Source organism: Agelaius tricolor, unplaced genomic scaffold, assembly GCF_023055355.1.
Source record: "Agelaius tricolor isolate 1412-34295 unplaced genomic scaffold, bAgeTri1.0.p SCAF_7, whole genome shotgun sequence".
Taxonomy (NCBI): Eukaryota; Metazoa; Chordata; class Aves; order Passeriformes; family Icteridae; genus Agelaius; species Agelaius tricolor.
In genome coordinates, this window is record NW_027269267.1 from 37,564,927 (window position 1) to 37,585,462 (window position 20,536).

At 36.7% G+C, this 20,536-nt stretch overlaps 1 protein-coding gene across 2 annotated transcripts in view; it reads right to left on the minus strand.

The window, feature by feature from the left end:
- GPC6 (glypican 6) overlaps positions 1-20,536 on the minus strand; it is a 732,729-nt gene that overhangs the window by 454,557 nt on the left and 257,636 nt on the right. The window lies entirely within an intron of this gene.

A 20,536-nucleotide genomic window follows, 5' to 3' on the forward strand; every position in this document is an offset into this window, starting at 1 on the left:
AAAATACAAGAAATACAAGAAAATGTCAGCTGGAAGTCTGTGGTGCTAAATCCTAACAGAGAAGGAAGACCAATATAATATTCTTACCCCAGATATTTCTCATGGATGGCAGACTTATATATTCTTCTCCTCTGAATCATTGCACACTTTTGCTTTGACATTTTTACACTTGTGAAAATACAGTTCTACAGTTCCTCTTAGTTTAATAAGGCATATATGGAAACTGGATTTATTCTAACTACACTAGAACTTGCATTAATTTGCAGAGACAAATGTCAGGTAGATTTTCCTCTCTGAGCTGTTCCAAAAATTAAGCAATTTGGATCAACTTCAGTAGAGGATTGATGAGTGAATTTCCATGCATGATATTATGCATAAGTTAAAAGGAAATGTTTTGTGTTGAAGAAATAAACTAAGAGCATTTAAAAAATACAGTGTGGATTTCTTTTCTTTCTGAAACTTCAGAAAGATTCTTTAAATATTCATTTCCATGGATACAAAACCATGCAGTTGAATATCTTTCTTCCAACAGAAAAGAATATGCTGCTTCTTTGCTATGGTCTACTCTTCTCCGCAGTGGCCATTCTTCTGACCAAGTTTATTGCTACAGTCTGTACCTTCAACTGCTGAAAAGGAAGTGGATCAGGTAGCCAGGAAAATGTTTACATTAACATTATATAAGTCTGGCAAAGAGTGGGATTCTGTAGAGAAGAGTAACTTCCAAGATATCCCTTACTGCTCCACAGTGTTTTAAGACATGCTGCTGGTTTCTCCACATTCCAGTAAAAGCCAAGCCAAGAAGTAAAATGGTTATGCTTCAGTAACCAGATTTTTCTAGTTTCTTCAAGTGTATGTTCAGCTTCTCAGTAGCATTATTTTTCATACAGCATTAAATGCTACCTTTTTCTTAACTACATATACAATGGACAGTTCTTATTTAAATAAAAACTACCTTGCAAGGAGATATGCTAAGAATGAAATACCTTTAAAATAAAGTGCTCCCTTAAAACACTTTCTATGAACACCTAGAGACCAAATCATAAACCACAGTTCCCACAGTCAATCTGAATTTGTTTTTATGTTCAGCATTGTTCAGTAAAAGTAGAAATCTGCAAGAACAGTTTAATCCATTATCTTTTTCCCCACTCCGCTGTATAACTTGCTTTCAGAAATCATTATTACTTTACAAAAAGTATCAATTTTCATAATTATTTGATAAGGAATCTTTCTGAATCAGATATAATGGTTTTTCATCAATCAAAATTTTATTTTGTTCCATCTGACCTCTTTAGACAGTCATGAAATACTGTTAAAATAATTCTTTTTCCAGATTTATTCGTATCATTTTATGTGAACAACAGTTAACACAGTTCAACTAGCAAAGTCATATGGACAGAAGCCTATTTTGTGTGAAAGGGTATTTATGGAAAATAAGAGGTTTAGCTTTAATAGGAACAAGGATGAACAGCATAACTCTAAGCCTTTTCTATCTTAAACCCCAGGAAATTTACTAACATTACTGGCTCAGACAGCCAAGGTATAGCTTCAGCTGCACTGACTTGTCATATGCTTCACATCCAAAGGCAAAACTAAGATTTTGAGGTTTCATGTTCTGTAGAAATAACTAGCAAAAACCAAACCAAACCAAACCAAACCATAATCACCCTTCCAAGAACACTAAAAAAATACCTATTGTCTTACCTCTAGGATTTCAAAGTAATGTCACCAGCAGCACCACTGAGACATCAGTGGGTTCTCCGTTATGAATGTGTTGTGGAATTTGCACTGAAGCAATGCTAGCCTTGCCAAAATTAATATAGGAGCATATGGTTGCCCAACCCACTGGCATTGCCAGAATACACACAGGAGGAGGAACTGAACTAATCCCAGTCATTGTCAAAAGTCTGGATGAGCCAACGTACACTAGCACGTTTACACCTGAATTCAGAGACCATAGCAATAAATGTCAAGGGTTTGGAAATCTTCCTGAAACCTCATCAGGCTTACCCAACTTTACAGTTCTGAAATGAAAACATGAAAGGTTCATAAGGGTACTGAAGAGCAGTGTTAAATCACATTTGTGACCTTTTTTGCTTAATTGTCCATGACACACAAGTTTCCTGAAGAGCTACTTTCAAATTTGGAGCAGCATTTTTGAAATTCCCTCTCTTATTGAGTAACTATGATCCCCAACAAGACTAATTTCATCCACCAGTACATCACAGTATGTGAAAATGAGTGCAACATGGAGGACAGGAAAGAGCATGCAGATTTAGCATGTCTGCAACTTATATTCCCTTTTTTATTTATATTTGCAGAATCTTGCTAACCAGAGGGAATCATGAAGCCACCCCAGGTTCTTTTGGGAAGCATTGGGTGGCTGTTACCAGCAAGTGCCAGGAGAAGAGTTTTTCCATACAGTATTGTTAGCTTATCATAACTAGGATGCTTGACACTTCACATAAATGCCCCTCAAAAATTCAAGATCATACTGGTTGCTAATTTAGGATCTGAAAGGAATCTCTTCCCCTCTCTAGGCAAAGAAACTGATTTTTTCCCCCCTGCTTTTCTTCCAAAAGGCAATATTTGCCACAATGAAATCTTCCACATTTCATCCAAATAATCTTCTTCCTTTGGTGCATTTCTGATTGCACAGTTTCCTTCCTTTGGCATGCTGCCTAGTCTCCCAAGAGTTTCTATCCAACTAATGTCCTGCACAAGACTTATGGCGTCACATCCAGCTTTATAGACAAATATTTGCACTGCATTTGAGGTCTTGAGATCTACTGAAGGCTCAGATACTGCCAAGAGAGAGACCTAAAGGCCAGATTGGATATTTAACTGAATTTTGTGGGCTTAAGTTCTGTGATACTTTAGTAGATACACTGTAATGTAACAGGTAATAGTTACCACTGCTCTTTCTACCAACACTTACACATCTGAAGCTAGCAGCACATTTCTATTCTGTAATAGAGATAACTCTTGATTCATGGTTCAGAAACTTTAGAGATTTGTGGCACTTTGCTAAACTGATGGAAACAGACTGATTTAGGAGTCAGTTAAGCAGTCTTTAAATAATGTATTTATGTTGCCTTAATGAAATAAATAACAGTTTATTTAAGAGTGGATTTGCAACATAAAGGTCACTTTATTTATTTATTTATTAAATTTCAATACAATATTCCTGTTGGTTACTTCCCCTTTTTATAATATTGTTTTAATCAAGACTGTATCACTGAAGGAGATAAAACTCAAACATGACAAAGATTTGAATACTACTTTAGGTAATTGATACATTTAATAATTCTCTGAATTAACTCTGTCTCTTTCTCATTACATTGTGACTTACATTTCAACATACAGGATACACAGCACACAAAATAATGAATTCATTAACAAATTTCTTGCTTACATACAGTAATGTAAAACAAATACAAATTGGATTTAAAGGGAGCGGGAAGAGGCTTCCCTCCTTCCATAAAATAACCTAAATAAAATACTGATGAACCTACATTTATCTCACCCACTAAGAGGGGTGAGAGAGACGGATTATATGATTAAAGAGCGAACAAAAGATTTCCCAGAACAATTGACTAGTACGAAACATAATGTAAAATAATTTCCAGTTTTCCAAGATTTTTGAAAGAAACATTCTAATACAACTTGTAATCAGGAGTCAAAGATCAGAGCTTTAGAGTGAGATTTTAGTCCACCAGGTTTTAAGCATAATGAATGTTCATCACAGGACATGGGATTAACACAATGAAGTATCTGATTTTGACTGAAAAGAGATGTGAAATGCATAAAAACATTATATGGGCAGAAGTACCCCTAATCAGTCAGGTACGTTTCCTTAAGGAAATTGTAACTGAACTTCAAAAATCAATATTATTTTTATACTTTGGATTCCTTATTGCACATTATCCATACAGCTGGTACATAGATGAGGCATAGCCAACTACTTCTACTTCTTAATCTACTGCCTGAAGCTGAAGCAGTTTGCGGCACTGATTGGAAAAATGCTGATGATCCTAATTCATTACCAACACAGTTATAGCTGATCAGATGGCAGATTGTTTTCTAAGAAGTTAGAAATATGCAGGATTCTATTAATCTGCTGTATGCACACCCCTTTGTGAGCAGAATATCATAGTTATGTATTCAAGCACTCAGAAGTTTGTCAGAAAAATTGCCTATGCATATGCAACTTTATAGCTTCTTTGAAACATCCATCAGAATATTTTAGTTACTTGACTCATTACATTTCTTCCTCTAAATCTTTAGTTGTATTTATTGCTATTCAAGGTAATATTTTTTGTTCTTTTCTTTATTTCATGTTTGTTTGACCCCATACCTTATTTAGCACACATTATTCAAAGCTTGAGTTGAAAGTAAAATTATTTTCTTCAGGACTGTTTCCATGGTGGGTTAGCTATAACGAATGAACGGTGAGTGAAAATTCCATAACTCATAACTCAAGAAATTATTAAGATTCAATTAGTTACAGCCATTTTTCAGCTTAAAAATTAAGTTTTAATAAGATGCCTACTAGGTTTGGGTATATAGTTTTGATCACTTGAGACCTGTCTTCTTCACACACTAATTTATAACACTGTCATCATTCAGAGCAGTTCTAATTGTGTTTCTTTACAACTGGAAACACAACAGTTCTTCAAATCTGACCCCATATTTTTCATGGTGTACCCAGAAGGATGGAAACATCACACTTTAGATGAAAGATATCTTTTTGAAATTTAGGTGCAGGTTCCAGGATTTTCCTTTTTCTTCCCTCTAGACTCTGCCATGCTTTCATCTTTCTTACTCTCTTTGCCCTCAGAGACAACTAGTTTACCACATCTTGTGGCTCTCTGCTCTGCAGGCCTCCTCTTCCTACAGAGATGGTCTGAGAGATATCTGAGAAATTGTACATTCTCAGAAATTGTACAAATAGTACAAATTCAACAGGAGTATTCAACTTTAAAATCTTCTGCTTCAATTTAAGAATGGAAAACGGGCATATCTTCCTGAAAGCTTGTCTAATTTTTCCACTTACAGAGATACTACTTTTAACATAGCTGCATTAATAATGGTATCATTCTGTTTCACAGTCATCAGTTCCATCTCTAGTGTTACACATCTTCTAACCAGAAATAAATGAATCAGACATCATACAGAGAGCATTTTCTTTCAATGCAGCCTGAGAAAACAAGGCATTCCAAGAAGGCTTCTGTTAAAAATGTATATGATCATAAAAGCAAAGACTATATTATCATTCATGTGTGCAGACCTTAATTTTAGCATTCCCTAATGCTAGGTATTCTAAAACCTAATTCCAGATAAAAATACAGTCATGTCCACAGCTATATTTTTCTTAAAGTGTTTTAATATTTACATGTAAAACATTCATATCACAAACTATAAACAGACCTATACTCTCATTTGTATGTTTATATTGACTAGCTGTAAAAATAAGCAAATCTCACTGAATCACCTGGAAGTATATTTGCATAGAAATTTTGATATTACCATTCTTATTGGTTAGCATGAAGCACATTGTCTTTTGAATTAATAAATAAATAGCAAGTGAATTAAGTTAAAAGGAAGTCAGAATACACCGATAGGTAGAAAGGGAACTTCTGTGCCAAAGAAAACATAACTGCCTACATGTATCAGTTGCTTGTACTTCAGCTAAATAAGAACTAACCAGACCAGCAGACAGCCAACCTCCTGTTAACTCTCTCCTGAATTTATGTTATTTGCTACCTATCACCTGTTATTGCCCACCATCATCTTCCCCCCAACATTTGTGATTTTGTGACACTTTATATGTGCCTGTCTGGGTTTCTTAGACTTCTGAAGGTACACAGACCTGGTAGATTCAAACTTCTATATTTCTCATTTAGTCATTTGTAGATTCTTGTTTTTTCCCCATAGCTATGAATCTACGTTTCCCACCAGTGTCCCAGCCGCTGCCGGGAGAAGGAAAAGCTGCTGTCTTCAAAGTGAGAGCTTTCTACTACCAGGTGCCACAGGAAATCCCCTCTCCCTCCATGTCACAGGCTGCTAATATGATTGCTTTTTGACAGATTAATTCTTATCTTATGTCAGAATAAAAAGATCAGAGCTTGAGTAAAAGGAAAGAGGGGAAAACAGTAAAATACTGTAAAGGATAAAGAGGAGGCAATGTTTTTCATAAAATGTTTCCCTCTGTGTCCTGCAATACTCACATAAATACCATCTGCAGGGCTCAAGTTTGGCAGAAATCTGAGCCCTGATGAACTCCATGACTCCAAGTGTGTATAGTTGTTGATATTTATCAAGTGGGATAGCAACCAGGGGTGAAAGGGCTGTAAATACCACTGCATTCCTTTGTATACATGTGGCAGTGATGGCTGATGAGGCTGGGAAAGACCATGCTGCTCTGTAAAAGCTGAGCAAGAGGATGAAGAGGAGGCTGAACAAGAACAAGTAATCTAGTTCATGAAATCCTAGTTAGGCAAAGCCAGAATGCCATGTTTGAGATTTGCATAGATGTCTGCAGGCAGCTTGTAACCATTCTGGTGGTGAAATTCTGTTTGGAGGAGTCAGAATTTGACTGAACTTGTGAGGAAAAAAAATATTTTGCCATACTTGCAATCCAGTACAAAACCAAGACAGACAATGAGAAAAAATTAAAAAAAAACAAAACCAAAACCAAAAAAACAAACAAAGAAAAACGAAGACATAGGAAGCTCATCAGCTGTCCCACTGGGAAACACCTTCAGATTGCAACTGTTGCATATTTTAAATTATCCTATATTTTGAGACAATAATACTAGACTAATACTTTTCAATTTCCTGTATCTCAGATACCAGAAAAAGTCCACGATTTACTGAGACTGTACGTGTTTTAAGAACCAACCCAAAACATGGCATGTAATTTTGTCAGATTAATGCTTATTATTAAATCATAAATTAAATCTTAGATGTTCCCAGTACTAAAATCACAGACTTCAAGGGCTTTCTTCACAGTAGACACTTTGTACTTGGCCGGCTAAAAACTCATTAAAAATCTCCGGCATACCTTCCATAAATGTAGACTGGAAAGACAGGATAGTGTCAATTTGCTAAATTTGGATCATAGGCTAACTTTACAGTCAAAGTTACAGCTGCAAAAAACTAAATCCAGCTGACAATGAGGACATTTAAAAGAACACTCCTATGCATACATGCCTGTATGGAAACTAGTCCCATGTGGTAAAAAGTGGTCAGAGAGCCACAGCCTACCCAGAGCACTGTTGTGGAAGCATTTGTAATGGAGGAAAAAAGAGCCACTTTTATGTTTGTAAGAAATTCTACAGAAAGCTAATACAGAGATTTTTTTAACAGGTGTAATGTAATGAGACAGATGAATAAGACAGGATTTAAGCTGCTGCATTTGTTATCAACTGATCTCAATACTGCAATATTTTGAAGGTGAGAAAATGAGACTTAAGATACACCAAGCACCAGATTCTCAAAGACAGATTAAAACCCATAGCTTTCAGAGGGATTTTTTCACACCTAATACCTGGAAATGGTATATGGAGAGGATGTTGAAAGGTATTGGCTGGGAGTGAACAAAGCTGCTGCATATGCAATGGACAAAAAGCTGTTTGAAGCAGAACAGTGATTTCAAACAATTATTTCAAATCTGGAACCAGGTGACAGGAAGGCAAGACAAACAACTAGAGTGAAAGAGGGTGTTGGTAGCCGCATTCATCGCTTGCAATCAAAACCCTGGATCACTTGCACAGGGGACAGGTTATACCATAGTTCAGGATTTGAGATAGAGAAATAGAAGGCTGAGTTCACTCATGCATTTCCTGTGGAAGCACACAGTATAATACAGGTTTTAGAATTCAGATTGGTACATGATGACAAGACCCTTTGCAATAAATGAGCTAAAGCTGGCCTTAATATTGGCTCAGCTTTATGTCAGCTTTAGCTGAAGTTGCTGGTTTCAGTTACTGAGTGAAATGCAGTATGTAGAAATTCAGACTAAACTGTCTAAGACTACCTTCTGCTTTAAATGATGGGATAGATTAGTCAGCCCTAGTTTAGACATCTCTAGATTGGGCTTTTAAGTCTTAACAAGTCATTCTAGTCTCACTTTACAATCAACAACAAAGGGAAATTAATCTCATGCTAATAAAGGCATCTAAGAAGAGTAAGATAAATTACTCTCTGCAATGTTTATCTCTGCTGACTTTAAAAGAAACCATGGGAACTGGCTGATATTTACACACCTATGCTTTGGATGTTGTCAAGCCTGGGCAGATTAATTTCTCTTTCAAAGTTTTTTGTTTTCTTGTTTTTGGGTTTTTCTTCCCCTGACTTTGTGTTTAAAACATATGGAAGTATATCCATTCTTGCTACTAAATTCTCTACACCCTTAGAAACAAGTGAAACATCCATTCATTTTCCCCGTTCTTTGAAAAATCACTGTTTTGCTGTGTCTTTCTTTCCATCATTAAAATATATATAAATTGTAAATATAATTGCAGTAGCTGAGAGAATAAAGTGTTATTTTCACAAATAAATATGTCAAAAGGAAAAACCACAACAATGAAAATTTAAGAGCTCAATATAGGAAATGTGCAAAAGGAGAGGATTGGAGAGAGAAAACTCCTTTTACAGCTGTCTTGTGATGAGCCTGGAACTCATCATGGGAAGGCAGAATGTGATTTGCATGGTGTCAGCAATATCTGACTCAGAAGCTTCATAGTGAGAGGTTATATCCATACCATCTGAAATTATATTTCTTTTCTTTTCAATTATTTGTAAGTGATTTTTAATATATCCTTATATAACTTATACAGATGAAAGTTTAACTGGGATGTCTTTCACCCAGAAAATGACCAAACAGCCTGCAAACGCACACTTATCACATACTAACAAGTAATGTTCATCTGCCTACATTTGGAAGTAAATAATTCTAAGGAAGAAAGATTTGTGATAGCATCTTCTTTTGTCCAATCTTTTGCAAATCAAGTAATAAAACAGACTTACAAGGGAAAAGAATGCCCCAGCAACGGCCTGATTACACAGAAGCTCTCTGTTCACTGCTGTCACTCATTTGTCAGTCAACAGGCTCTACAGCTCGGTGGGTGAGTTGGACATGGGTTTCAGTCTGAATTGTCACATTCTGTATCCTTGCACACTTCTGGTACATGTCACTTTGGTGGAAGGACTAACTACAAATACATACTGCTTTTCAAAACAGATATGGCATACTTTAAAGCTCTCTTGCTGGTTTTGTGACCATCAAAAGAAAAACTCCCTTCTTTTACAAGAGATGGTCATTGCTGTACGTTGACCTCCTTAACATTGATATAATTATCTAAATATTATATTACAGTAATAAAAGTAAAGATATAAGTGTAGCATAACTGTGCTTGAAGGTGTAACAGGGGACTGTAGAATTACTGGGTAAATAACTAAAACTGAGATTCAAATACAAGATGCCAGTGCTCTTATTATTGAGTGCTTTGGGTAATGATTAAAAGAAGGGATCTGTTCAGATGAACAACGGGTACATACCACTATTTAGGTCTAGAAAGACTGTGAACAATTTTTCCATGGCAACCAACTAATGCAACAGTCGTAGTTCTAACAGATGGAGGCTTATTAACTCATCAAAAACAGGGACCCCATATTAAAGTTAGTCTCATAATCAAAACTGATGAAAAGAAAATTCTTTTTAAGTATGTAAATCAAGTTGGCAAAACATGAAGTAAGACAGCAGATACAAAAGATGATACTTTGGATAAAGTGCTCCTCCAGTCACCATTCTGTCTCATCTTCTGAGATTCCCCTGGAAGCCAATTGTCTAAATAATATAGCTAATGTTTATCTGGACTGCTTTTCTATAATTTGATAGTTTATTATTTTAAATCTTAGACAGTTCTTGATATAATGTTAAGTTACACAAACAGAACCTAGTAAGGAGACCAAAAACCCACATCTATTTCTTAAACAAAATCTTATCTTGAACCTACATTAACTTTTTTTTTTTTTTTGCATCTGCAGCCCTAATCAGGTAGGGCTGCACATCCAGCATTTACCGATGCCTATGAAGAAGCAAACTATTGTACAGCGAGTTTCTTAAAAAAATTATTGTAGTTTCATTCTGTAATGAGATAAACTGGTGTAAGTCCTTATTTGCACAGCTAGATCATTTATCATTAATGGACTTTGTGGAAATTATTACAGAAAACAAACTTAATAAATGAAACAAAATTACCAAAGTGTAGCAAAAAAACCTCAGATATTTTTACGCAACTAGAGATCACTTGTCTCTGTTTTTCCGAATTATCAGGACATGCAAAAAAATCAGATTACTGAAAATATTTTGAAATGCTACATAGTAAGGCACATTTTGGACGCATTTTTATTACAAAATGGGGAAAATAACATACAAAATTCCAGCAATACACATCAAGGCATCTCAGTTGTAAAAGTTTTTGTCTTTTGTATTAATGACATAAGCCAAGTAATATTTTATGACATTTCATTCTAAATACTGTAAAGACTCAGAATTGTTTTCAGTATTGTCACATTTCAAATATTAAGTAAAGCTTTTTTACTCTATAAATAAAATACTGCATTTGTGTGCTTACTACACAGCATTTTCAGAAATAAAAGTCAGCACTTTTATTATAAGTTTGTGGGTTTACTTTTCAGGCACTTAATATATTGGTATGTATGGGTGACTGTCAGACTTTATGGCATTTCATTACATCCAAGCAAGAGGAGAGAGAGAGAGAGATTCTGAAATGTAAATTTGACAACTCATTGAAAATTACCAGTACAGCTTTGATTTTTCAAAGTATGTTTCTTGTTGCAAATGAAATTCAATAAAATTTGAAAACCACTATAGAGACTGCTGTATACTTTTGACATTTGAATTCTGCTCAGTCAAGTATAAAGGTACCACCCCACACCTTATTGTTGTCTGTTTAAATCTTTCATAAAAGATTAACTTGCAGTGTCAAGGCCACTGGCTAACATCCATTTTGACACTGATGAAATTACCTGGAGTGATGCAGTCTCCTGAGACACACTGTCACAATTAATGAAATATGAAGGGACCAAAGAAAATTTCCTGGCTCTGCATAACAGAGCTGAGGAAGAAAAAGGTAAATGGAAAAGGCAAAGTAAAAAAGAAATAGAAAAACCCTTTGAAAAATATGAGTGAGGACACATTTGCCTCCAAAGTAATCTTTAAATTCCACAAAAGCAACAGAGATTTGCCAACAGTCATGGTCTAGAACAGTTTGCATACAGCCTTTTGGCATTTTAGTCACAGTATCATATTCGAGAAAGGCAAGAGCAGTAGAGGGTAAATGATCCTGGCTGAGTTAAAGAAGGAAAAGAACAAGGTTCAAGCCCACTTCTCCTTGCCAGTTCTTAAGTCCACCCGACTTTCTCAAATCTTTCTCCCAAAGCAGTCTTCCTTTTCATTGAAACTGAATTTGCCAACAGTCATCACACTTGAAAAAATGAAAAATAACTGTTTGCTCTAATTTCTTTACACAAGAGCTTATAACAGGATATGAGTCAAATGCAAATTACACTAAAGGCTTCCAGTAACTCCAGAGGACTTCAGATCAAAGCGTATGAAGGAGTATCCTTGTGAGTCCTGAAACCACAGGCTCAGGAGACCTTCATTATTATGGAATTTAAGGAACTTTCCCAGCAAGAAAAGTTGTGTTTATACAAAAGAAGACACCGATATAAACTTTTACAATGATATTGGCATAATCTCAATGCTATGGGCAACACTACTCTGGTTTCAGAATCTCTTGTTTTTTAATGAAATTATTGAGGCAAGAATGCAGTGTTAAACTCGTACTAGAACAGATAAGGGGGAAGGGAAGGTGTGAATCCTGCCCAGTTGACTAAGCTTTTCTGGGACAAGAATGAATGAATCAGTGCTGTTGACCTCCAGTTCAACCGCTGAAAATTTTTCCCAGCCATCATCTTACATATATATATATATATATATATATATATATATATATATATATATATATATATATATATATATATATATATATATGAGTGCAGTGAAGAAACTCAAAAATACAAGGTACTTTTTTCCTGCCTTTTCCCTAGCCATTTATCTATGACATTTAAAAGATTATTATCATTATCGCTTCAAAGGTCTACATCAGGCCTTTATCACCACTTTCATCATTTACAGAGATCCAGAGTTTGAAGTGTACTAGATGTAGTTACTGAACAGGCATCTCTCTGTAACCTCCTTGAGCTTGCCTTGAAGCTCTTCATTAATTTGGTAACTTTTGAGTACTGCATTGCCTCTCTTAATTTCCAGAACCTTCACCACAGTAGATTTGTCATATCGAAATATTAATTTTGGTAATTTTAGAATTCAGATGAATGGTGGGTTTTTCAATTGTCACTTTTAACAAGTAAACTACTTCTCATGCTTTTGTTACTAATATTCATTCCCTTAAATTCTTCAAAGCAATTGTGGGCAATGGGAAAGGTAACAACTGTAAAGAAGAACAAGTCATCAGCTGCTGGGCACAGTGCAATTCAGACACATACTAAGAACAGTGTGAGATTACTAAAAATTAGTTTCACTTTTTATACTTGCAAGCCTTACAGGAAACAGATTTTATGTTATCATTTTAGAAACTGGAACAAAGAATATTCAAAGTGACTAATGAAAAGGTTTAAAAGCAAACTTTTGCCTCATTCTAGTTGGAAATATTATTCCCAGCATAAAAACTATGAATCAGGATTGAAAAGTATAGTTAAACTAAATAGTAAGTTACAACCCATTTTTTTCTGTCTAGCAATAACAGATTTTGGGTACTACCAAAAAGCAAGAAGCTTTTGATAAGCTTCCTTCTTCCTTCCATTATAGTATTTCCTGATCTGTAGCACTTACTAGGTGGAAAACTGAAGATAACTTCTGGGATCTTTTTATCTATTGTGCTGTATGAATACAGGCATTGCATTACCAGTGCTTCAAAGAGCTCTGCTAATTCCAGTGGTTAATTAAAACACCCAGTGAGACATAGCACTACCCCAAAAGTATTATTTTACCCAGAGCTGCCAGCATCATTATCAGAGACAGTTCAGTAACCAGAATATATTTTTTACTACTATTTCAAACCTTTCCGCATTTCACACAAGGAGTATTTAATTTTTAAATGTAAGTTGATGTTGATTTCATTCAAATGAAAAAGTACAAGAAAATTTAGAACACAAAATAAAAATTTTACAATTTCTATATACTAATTTCTAAATAAACTTTAGTGCATTAATGATTACTAAGCTGCTATGTTTCAAAGGGGACCGATCATTTCAGATGCCTTCAGTTTAACTAGTTAAGTATTTGCCCTGAAGTCTTTCTGCAAAATTAATAGGATATTTCTTAATTTCAGTGCACAGCTGAACACCTGTAAGCCTCTCTTGGAGTAGAGAGTTATAGTACCAGTAACCACATCAACAAAACCAAGAAAAAGTAACATAGAATTAGGTTCTCAAATGTAAGAACATTTGATTTTATGAAAACACCACCTTATTAGAATATTAGAACTCATAGGAGGATTTGGGGAATTATTGACCTGTCAGCCTCACCTCTGTGCTTGAGAAGGTCATGAAACAGATCCTCCTAGAAGCTGTGCTAGGAGCTATGGAGGGACAGGGAGGTGATTTGAGACAGCAGCATGGCTTCTCAAGGGCAAGTCCTGCTTAACCCAGCCAGTGACCTTCTATAATCGAATGATCGCATCAGTGGACAAGGGAAGTGCTACAGAAGTAATTTACCTGGTTTTCTGGGAAGCCTTTGACACAGTTCCCCACAACATCCTTCCCTCTAAATTGGAGAGAGGTGGCTTTGATTGGTGGGCAGTTAGGTAAGGAATTGGTTGGACAGTCACATTCAAGAAGTCAGGGTCCATGGCTCAGTCTCGATGAACACTGGTGACAAGTGGCATCTCTCAGGGTCCATGCTGACACCAGTGTTATTTAATCATTAATGACATAGGGATCGAGTGCACCCTCAGCAAGGTTGCAGAGGACACTGAACTGATCAATGCAGTTGCCATACCTTAGGGATTGGATGCCATCCAGTGGGACTTGGACAAGGTCAAGAAATGGGCCCATGGGAATCTCAGGAGGTTTAACAAGATCAAGGGCAAGGTGCTGCACCTAGATTGAGACAACCCCTGGTATCAGCACAGGCTGGGGATGAATGGATCCAGAGCAGCCCTGCCCAGAAGGACTTGGGGGTGCTGGTGGCTGAGAGGCTGGGCATGACCCAGCCATGGGCACTGCCAGCCCAGAAAGCCAAACGTGTCCTGGACTTTATCCAAAGCAGCGTGGGCAGCAGGGCCAGGGAGGGGATTCTGCCCCTCTGCCCTGCTCTGGTGAGACCCCACCTGCAGGGCTGCATCCAGCTCTGGGGTCCCAGCACAAGAAGGACATGGAACTGTTGGAGCAAGTCCAGGGGAGGCCACCAAGTTAATCAGAGGGATGGAGTACCTCTCCTATGAGGAAAGGCTGACTGTTTAGCCTGGAGAAGACTTTGAGGTGGCCTTCCAGTACCTGAAGGGAGTCTACAGATGGAGGGGCACTTTTTTCAAGGGCATGTGCTGACAGGCCAAGGGCAAAGGGCTTAAAATGTAGGTTTAGATTAGGTATCAGGAAGCTATTCTTTCCTGTGAGGGTGGTGAGGAGCTGGAACACATTGTCCAGAGAAGCTGTGGATGCCCCATCCCTGAAGGCGTTCAAGGCCAGGTTGGATGGGGCTTTGAGCAACCTGATTTAGTGTCCTTGATCATGGCAGGGCAATTGGAACTAGATCATCTTTAAGGTCCTTTCTAACTCAAGCCATTCTATGATTCCATGATTCTAATAACTACAAGATGACCTTCAGCCAGTACTCCCCTGGCAAAACAGGTTTGTATCTTGGAACAGACCTAAGTTATACATTAATTCTATACAGCCTCATACTACTACTGTCTTCCAGGAAAAAAAATCCCTACCAAATTTAACTGAGCATTTTTAGTGTTACCTATCACCCTTCTCTGAAATCTATTTTTAAGAAAGTAATTAAGCTGTACCAACTGATCCAGAAAAGAGATTCATGCATCACAAGAAAATTTCCTACACTCTGCCCTTTCCTAGACTAGAAAGCATCTTTTAACTTTACGCAACAGGATCAGAGGGATAAGTGCAGATAACTAACAAATATCAATGACATGAGACCACTATGGAGTTAAAGTTCTCAATTTACATTCTAAGCTAACACTTAGTTGGACACCTGAGTTATCAAAAGCTACCTGCCCTAGAGCCATTCATCCCAGATTGTAACACATTTCAGTTACTGCACAGAATGTCATTGTAGAAGCCATACAGTTGAAACCAAATGAACGCTACATCTGAAAGAGAAAAGCCAACTGGCAGAGGACAGAAACATCCAGTTGTCGTCAGAAACCATTTTTTCATGAAACAGTCTATCACTGCTCTCTCTGTCTCTTAAGTGAGACCTATAAAATACCTTTAACATATGAGCCTGGAAGCTAAACCCCATTTTTATACTGGACAGTAAAAGTTATAGACTGAATAAAGATATTGCACATTCCATTTTTCCCAGTGACACCCTGCCAACTAGCCCTGAATGTTACACAGGCATTCACCACCTGCTTCTGTCAGCTCCATGCAGAATAATGATCTTCCCACCTCTGCTTTATTAACCTCCCCTTCTTTCATCAACTGCCATACACCCTTTTCTCTCAAATTGCTTTACTGATTAGCAGAATGACACAACCAAACACAACTGCTTCTAACTGGTAGCTAATTTTTCACTTTTCTCTTTCTGATTCGCATCTAAACATGTTTGAGTGCCCCATTTCAGCTAAGTCAGTCAATCTAGCAAAAGACATATATTTTCCTCTTCTTTTTTTTTCCTGATTAAATTGTGATGCTATATGGGCACACAGTTCCACAAAATCTTCCTGAATTGATTTAATAAAAGGTATTAATTTGCAGTTAGCTCCGTTCAGGGTAAGAAGTTATATGGGAGTTGAAGATATGATATGAAGTACCATGAAGGATGTACAGATTAATTTAATTTTCAGTATTTCAATATTCAAAAAAAAAAAAATCTCCTTTGCAAAAGATATATAGGCATTATGCCTAACTATGTATGGACTCAGGTGCAAATATAGAAAAATACTTGGAACAAAATGCTTACACTTTATTTTTTTATTTGTTTGAGGTACTCAATTAAAAAAAATAAAAAAAAAAAAACCCAACAAAAAACATACTGAAATCACTGGGAGTTGTGGAAGTTTTCAAGGTCAAGTTGGATGAAGTATTGAACCACCTGGTCTAATGGAAAGTGTCTCTATCCATGGCAGTGGTGGGTAGAACTAGATGGCATTTAAGGTTCCTTCCAACCTAAAACATGCTATGATTCTGTGAATCTACAATACTTGGCAACTGTGAGAATCATGTCCTTTCTTATTTATTACAGTTGATAACATCTTCAGAGTCATTTAACTATGTTTTAAAAGTGACATATCAGATGAAAAGAAATAAAATGTCTGAATCCCCATTATCAAAAAAACCCCAAAAAGTTGTAGCACCAGCTGTCTCCAGACAAAGTCAGATACAAAGTAATAACTTTCTCTTTGCAGCACCTGTATTCAATTTCTAAAGTACATCTGTCATTTTATTTTAACAAAGTCTAACAAGATCAGTTCACAGCCATCTGTGTCTCTCTACCTTGAAAGCAATTCAGATTAAGGCACTGCTTTAAAAAATACCATTCAAAGCAAAGCAACACAGAGCAGAACAAAACAATTGGGCAAGATTAGAGATGACATTTTGAAGTTCCTTACAGCCAACAATAGATATCCCCATGCACCTACAAATGTAAGGCACTCAGTGCAGAGCTTGCATAGGACACCCTAGTCTCTTTTCAGCACCAGCTCTATTGCACCACCACAGAGCTAAACCTTCTGGAAGGGCTTACACATTTTTGACATCTCATGGCGCTCACGTACTCTTTTATTCAGTCATCCCCTGCTATGAGAGAGATTGAGAAGGCTTAGTATAATCAATGCTTCTATTTCCTGAAAATCCCTGTAGTGGAAAGTGAGCTGACAGAGGAGTCAGGCTTTCTATAGCAAGAAGTCTCCAAACAATGAGACTCCAGCCACAGGTAACTTGGCTATAGGTTCTTCCTAAGCAGAACAGGCAAAGAAAAAGCAGAAAATGTACATTTAAGTCACTTAGGCATGATTTTCTAAATTCCCACTTCAGAATAAAGAGTCTTAAAGACTGTGTATCAAAGCATAATTATTTAACTAAAACTAAATGAATTAGGATAAGCCTCTGAGTCTCACTGGATATAGTCTCCCCGCCTTCTATAAATAAAAGTCTACTTTGATCCAAGTCCTTCACACATGGTATCAAATCACATCTGCCAGAATAGCAGGAGTTTGGAAATACAACAATGTGTGGCATTAGAAACAGAATTTCTGATGCAGAAATTAGGACCAAGGGAGAGACAGCCCATTAATTCAGTATTAAAAGGAGCCAATTTAAGGGAATGAAAACAAAACACAAATGGAAAATTATCAGATCAGAGCCAAACACTGTGGATTTATTTTAGTCCCTCTGTAGTCAAACAGAGGATTTATTTTTCCTCATTTTTCCTCATTTTTACAATAAAAAACTTTGCTATAAGTAACCAAAATAAGTTGTAGTCTAATTATAAAAGTGATACTTTTTGTCTAAAGACAGATGCACAGCTTGTAAATCAGGCAGTTCATTACAAATGCCAGTCAGGGTCTAAAGTCACCTACAGATAAGGAGCTAAGTATAGCTGAATCCTGTCTGTACAATGGGAAGAGCTGCTGCTGGGAACCAAGCTTTTGCACCAAGCTAAATGCTGAGTGCCAGAAACCATGTGCCAGGACACATGGAAAAGATGTCAAGTTCAAATCATTACTACAGAGTCCATCTGTGAGATCATGACAGACTCAAAGGAACAAAACCAACAGGGACATGGAAGCATGGAAAACACCTAGCCAGTCAATCAAAGCCCACAAATATGGCAAAAGCAAGGGACTGTTGAGAACTTAAGGCACTTTGTGCCAGGTTAACTGCAGAGAGCTAGGCAGCAATTTGAAATGACGAGTAATGGATGGGTTATAAACACATTCCAGTAGCTCTGTGCTGGAATGTAATGAAACCATAGACTCTTCCAAGTAGCAGCAGAAGGAAAACAACGTCTGAGGTTAGAATTCACGCTGACTTGGAATCTTGACAGGTACTTATGGCAGCAGGTATTTGTGAAGTAAAAGACATAGACCTCTGAGCCCAAAAATGTCCTTATACTCAAATCTATTTTTATGCATCTCAACATCTGATTTTCTCCTTTCACAAATACTCTATTTAAACTTTTAATGTCTCTGACTAGGAAAAAACATTATTCTTAGTTAGTCAACACCATGCCACTGACAATGCTACTATAAACACCCAACTCTATCAGGAAACATGAAAAAACAGCATGTGCACTAAACAGTACAGCCAGGTATCAACATTTTGTTCAAACAAAAATTCTTCTTCTCTCTATAAAAATCACTGGTATCAGTGTTCTTTCTTTCCAATACCTCCTAAGAAAGCCACAGTTCATTTCTCATATGTTCCCAGAGAAGATTCAAGTCTTTCCTTAAGTACTGTGACAGAGAATGCTACAGCAAATACAGCCAAGAGTGAAGCTGGCAGTATTGAACCCCTCATTTGGTGGGAAAACAATTACCTGTCCTTACCCTCCTCAGCTTGTGCTCTTTAAGTATTCCAGATTATCACTAAACTTTTAAAATAGTAACATTTCTGTAATGAACAGTAGTCTCTTTCCTTTTGGGTCATTGGTGTTTTGATTTGATTATTGCTCAGATAATAGAATCTTGGGTTGTTTACACAGTAAACAAATATGTGAATTTCACATAAATTGTGTATGATGATTTGCCTATTTTTGTAGTGAAAATCTTAGTAAATTCTACTTAGGGGACACCCGATCTATCTAATTTATTGAAAAGATAGCACTTTTAGGAACTGTAATTACTATTTTAAAAGTGTGGGTATGTAACACTGATTTTATTTTTTTTTCCCCCTCCTGTTTCTAAATACCCTGAGGTCTTAACAAACTTACTACTAGTTACAAACTACTTGCCTTTATACTTCAATTCAGGGTCACTTTCAGATTGTGAAGCTCTTGAAATGTTATCACTTCATTGACATATATATTTAAAAATTTCTCACAGTTGCCTAAAGCGTCTAAGGCCCTTCAATATGTCCCTTTATCTGAGATATTGGCATGATCCTGATTGAAGCAATGCAAGATCTCTGAGAGATTCATGTCCTTTTGGGCTGGCAGCTAAAGGACAGGCAGTCTCATAGGGCAAAGTAATCCAGACACGAAGGATGAAATCCAACTCTCACGTAAAGATACCCACATTTATTTACATGCCCTGGCTCCTACTATCATTAACAGGGATGAAAATTTTAATAAAGTTGCCCGAACCTAAGCATTCAGCACCATTTGAAATTTAGTAACATATCCCACCTGCCCCTCAGCTGCTACTCCAGAAGTGACATAAATGCCGTCTTTTATCTGGCAAAATGTCCCAGAAAGCCTACAGTGGCTTAAGCAACACCAAACACCTCTGGGCAGGAACCAGAAGGTATCCTCAGCCAATTCAGTCAGGGCCTTGAGAGCTAATTCCTGCTGCTGGTTCAACTACCAAAGCAGTGCCTGCTAACTTCTGGGATGTCAAGTAGGGACACTGATTTGATACTAATAAATAGGTTGTTGGAATTTATGGTCTGTATTTGCAAGATGTCTCCTGACTAGGATGAGAAGTCAGAACTTGGCCAGCTTGCAAGCACCTGTGTAGTACACAACTAAATTTGAGCATTCTAGTTAGCAGCTCCCACCCAAAGAATACTGTTCCCTGTACATAAGCAACTCTATCCTTCTCCAAGACTCTAATACAACTTTGGTGTCAATTCAGGTGACTAAATAAAGATGTCTAGTGTTATTTGGAATGTTCTGTGACAGTCAAGACATGAGATGTCATGGGTTATACCAAGGACTATGCTTTTCTGAAGTAACAGCTGGAAGCTCTTAAAAGGTATCCTAGCTACTAGGTGACTACATATTAGGTTATTTAATTAAGCCATCTACATTTTTATTTTCAACATGATCACAGAATTTTTAGTTTAGAAGCCCCAAAAATCATGCATGGCTAGATGCCAAGAAGTGAAATGTTCCAAAATAAAGGCAGAAAGCATCTAGAGAAGGCCAGCAAATAAATTTATATTTATCCTGACTTCCAAACAAAACTATTAAGAACATAGGCACAATTTATGAAAATATAAGAAACAGAACCTCAAAATTTCCCATTTATTATGAATTAATTCATCTATAATTATTGGTTATCCATTCTGAATGACATGTTAG